The sequence below is a fragment of the Lepidochelys kempii genome, chromosome 12 (genome assembly GCF_965140285.1).
Source record: "Lepidochelys kempii isolate rLepKem1 chromosome 12, rLepKem1.hap1, whole genome shotgun sequence".
In the NCBI taxonomy this organism is placed as follows: domain Eukaryota; kingdom Metazoa; phylum Chordata; order Testudines; family Cheloniidae; genus Lepidochelys; species Lepidochelys kempii.
In genome coordinates this window covers 7,365,978-7,370,392 of record NC_136391.1, presented here as the reverse complement: position 1 = coordinate 7,370,392, position 4,415 = coordinate 7,365,978, and positions in this window count along the sequence as shown.

Here is a 4,415-nt window from a genome sequence, read left to right as displayed (position 1 = left end):
TCGTGTTAAACGTTTGAGTCTCTAAACACCCAAAGCCCTGCTCTGTCCTGCTGGGAACGTTGTGGTGAAAGCAGGGCTCAGCTTACTAATGTTTACAGTGGGAACCATACTGCGGTCTCGTCTCCTGCTGTGGGGTGCTGCTGAACCGTGTCAGTTTGCATGTCACGGCCAAGGTGCAGCCCCTGAATTTGGAGAGGGCACCAGCAAGCGCCTAGTTCAGATTTTACAGGACATCTTCACTCCGCTGTCTTATTCCATCCTAGAAGCTTTAAAAGAAATCTCCATTCACAGCTTGTCCTTGAATGGACCAGTTCCCATGTCTGACATGGATCTCCTTTCCTGTGGCACAGTTAAGGTCCCACCTTTAGGGTTTTGATGAGGAACTTTGTCTGAATATTCCCTTGGGTTGCAGGCAGGGTGTATGATGTACAAGAACCAAAACCCAAACCTGGTTAACGCACTCACTGCCCAAGCTAAATGCAATGGAACCAGCATCAAGTAACCCAAGCCTTTCCAGCACTGCGTCTTGACAATGTAAGGGCTGGGAACAAAAGTGAAACCCATCAGTGTTTTATCCTCTGTCTTCCCCGTTTGCTGCTTAGCCTGAAGAGGGCCATAACTCTTACCTTTTGCTGGAGGTAACCTGTTCAGTGTGTTGTGCTGATGTGTATACAGCCGTGCACAGTGGGTGAGCTGTGCTTGAACACTTAAGTTACCTGCCCTGAAGAATTTAGTCTAATGACCCAATGCTGCAACATGGGAGCAGACAGTACAGTCAGTGGGACTCCATGGGTGAGTAAAGCATGGCAGCTGCAGGCCCCAGTGGTGCGCTCTAGGGCAAAATGAAGGGCTTGGTTGACAGAGGCAAATCCAAGTGTATGAGCAGTCTGGAAGAAAGCACAGAGCAAGGAGGGAGTGAAGAGGACCCAGGGCTCAGACCAGGAGCAAAGCCTGCATGTAACAAGGAGCAGAGGACATGACTTGAGGACTCAGTGCTCTAATCCTATATAATGCTTATGAAGGAGCAGCAGGCGTTTGTCATTCAGGATGGCTGTGCAGTGCAGAGTGCTGTGTGGGAAGCTTGCACAGCCACTGCCTGGAGCCAGTGGTTCAATTCCTTGCTTCCTTAAGCATGGCCTCCACACAAACTCTTTAAAGGTTACGTATTAACTGGCATCCTGCTTGCTTGCCTGCTGGTGAAACCTGCTCCATCATGGTCACAGGTAGAGAGGTTCTCTAGCCATAAAAGCACTCTAAGGGTGTATGGCCATGAAAGTGCTCTGATCCACACCTGTCAATGTGATCTTAAATTCATCCCCCTCTGGTCGGTCTTGCGCATTTACTGGGCCCTACAAGAATGGTCTGAGCAGTTCTCCAGTGCCTCGGTGTGAATAGCAATGGGGAAAGAGGTGTCAATGATGGCTCAACCTCTGGAGTCATAGAGCAAGACGCTTCCTGCTGTGGTGGTGGCTGTGGAAATCAGATCACGACCCCTAAGGAAAAGCAGAGCAGGGCTGAGGGTGAAATCTGTCCTGACGTTTCGGAGAGTAGTCTGGAGAGAGACCCAAGAGCAGTGAAGGGACTTGTGAAACACTGGCTGTCAGCCTTCCTTTGTGGTTGCTGTTCCCTGCTGCTTTGTGCTCTATTCCAGGCTGTTTTATGAAGCTACACCCATGTCTGGGTTTTGTTGAAATGAGTGATGCAGCTGTCTGAGCATTTTTCAAGTTAGAAACGGGTGTACTTGAGAAATAAGGACAGAAGGGAGAAGAATTGTGTAATACTGCACACACTTCAGTGCGTGCCTAAGGCAGAATGGCATGCAGGTAAGGATTGCCCAATACTCAGTAGACAGTACTCCTGTCATGTGTCAACTTTGTAAGTAAGCAGCGATCCATGCTTGGGTGAGGATTACCCTGGCACTCTGTGTAGATCGGGTGCAACTGTGGTAAAGGCCAAAAGTTGCAGGTTTATCAGAACACCTGAAAAAGGCCAGGATACTTGGTGAAGGATGGAGGAAATGTTATGAAAATAACTTGAGCTGGAGGAAAACTGCCTTTCTCAGAATCAGCTGTTCCTGCATCAGAAATGGCGCAATTGGTGGTTTTTCTCTCTTCCTGACTATTTGTCTTTCACAAAAGAGCCAGTAATGCAAATAGTCATTCTGCAGCTGTGCCCGTGTCTGCATGGAGCAGCTGGACTGATGTGGAGAGAGGTGGTTTCTCTCCTAGTGAATGTGGTGGGGGGAACAGTTGAGTTAGAACATCTTTTTTTGTTTGTTTTTTTGTTTTTGTTAAATACATTGGAGCTCTGTAAACACAATCATATGTTAAACTTCGAACACTGGCCTCTTCAGCTGTGAAAAGACAATGTGGTTCTATGGGTTGGGTGCAGCCTCCTCAGGCTAAGTGATTTGCACCCTGAGACCACTCAGCTGCTTTCCATAATTCTTTGGAGAGCTCTGCCAGCCTGAAGGAACTAACCTCTGCTGGGATTGTTTCCGAGGAGCATGGAGCAAATGCCCAGTTGCTTGGTTGAGTTTGTGACTCTTCTGTGATGTAGTAAGTAGGTGCTTGCTGGGAAGTCCTGGCTCCACTTGTGAGCATGGTGGCTCATGCCTCAGACTATAGTAGCAGATGCTTTTCATGGTTGAGTGCGTAGAGGTTTAGTCTGCTGCTTAAAATAAATATCTTGGCCAAATACTAGCTTTCTGACATGCTGGAACGCCCCTTGGTGTTAGCCTATAATTGGCTCTTCAGGGTTTTGCCCATGCTTTATCCTTTAATCTTCAATCATTTAGTAGTCTAGGAACTGATCCATTGTGGTTAGTCTTGGAGTGCATTGTCTCTCTCTGTCAGGCTGTCTCTTGGAGCTGTTAGGTTGGAGGCTGCTGATTAATGATTTGTCCCCCAGCTCTAGGTGTTTTGCAAGTGTTTCCCTATAAACAGGTGAAATAAAAAATAGTGTGTCTGGTAAATGAAATTCATCTCTGGTTAAATCTGAATCCGCTGCTGTCTCCAGCACCCCACTGCCCAGTTCCAGCTCAGCAGTTGTGTGAACTCCAGAAGTGAGGGGAAGAGCAAAGAATAAATGAAGGGAATCTACTGTCTACTACTTTCTCCCTTACCATTCCTGGCCACTGCTTGATGGGGAGGGAGACTGTCGTAGAGCAGAGGTATGAGGCTGAGCAGCCTCAGGTCAGGAACTTCGGAGGCATGGGAGAGCAGAGTAAGATGTGGAGCCAGAGTTCCCGTTTGCTCTGTACGGGAAATGGTACACAACTGTTCTAACAAATCTGGGACAGAGGGGAGTCAGGTATGTAGCTGGAATGGGGTGTTAGCTGAGGAAAGAGACTGATCATTGCCAAACCCTGAGTCTCACACAAACTAAGCAGCCTTAGTTAAGGAGCTGGAGACGCTATGGCCTAGCCCCATCTCATCCTTGCCCAACTCCTCCTTCCCCACATAGCAGCTGACCTAGGCAACTGCAATGCCATTCTTTCCATCCACCTCCTGCAAGTCTTTTCCTGACTCTGTACCTGCATCAGGTGCTGCCCTTCAGTTTCCTCCCCACTTACATGCTTGTGCACAGAAGCCAGTGTGAAGCTGCAACCCTCTCCTTGTCCTAATTTACTCCCTGAGGGCATGTTGTGCTAAAAAAATAGAAATTCTGCACACATTTTAAAATTCTGCAAAATTCTGCACTCTTTTTTGTCAAATAAATGCGGAGACTCTAGCATGACAGTAGGGAACACAGACCCCTGGCTGCCTAGAGGTAGGGGGAGATCATGGTGAAGATTCCCCCCGCCCAGGGCACGAACTCAGTGGTGAGGCTGCACCCAACCCTGACAGCGCAAGGACTGGGCCTGCCCCAGAAACACCCCTGGGCCCTGCCCTCTGTGTGGGCAAGGCAGGATCCAAGTGTGGAGGGGCTTAGTGTGTGGGGTTCCAGGTGTGAGTTGAGGGTTCTGTGGGGGGGCAATCTGGGCGTGGGCAGCTTAGTGGGGGATCCAGGTGCAGGGAAGATCTGGATGCACAGGGGCTTGTGGGGGGTGGGGTTGGGTGCAATGGTAATGGAACTCTGCAGGGGAGTCTAGGTGAAGGTGGTTGGGGCTTAGTGGGGCAGAGTCTGGGTATAGGGGGGATAGCACTTGGCAGGGGGGCTGGAGTGGGTGGGGCTCAGAGGGGGGTCCAGATGCTGGGGGAGTGGGGCTCATCTTGGGGGTGGTTCTGAGTGCAGGGGAATGAGGCTCAACAGGAGCGTTTGGGTATGAGGGGGTCTGGATACGTGGGCGTTGGGCAGATGGGGGTGCAGCTCCCTGTACAGGGATCCCTCCCCATGCAGCTGAGGAGCAATGGGTGAAGGAAGCAGGGGAAGGGGGAGTTTGCAGAGCTGCGTGCAGCCAGGGGAGAAATCTG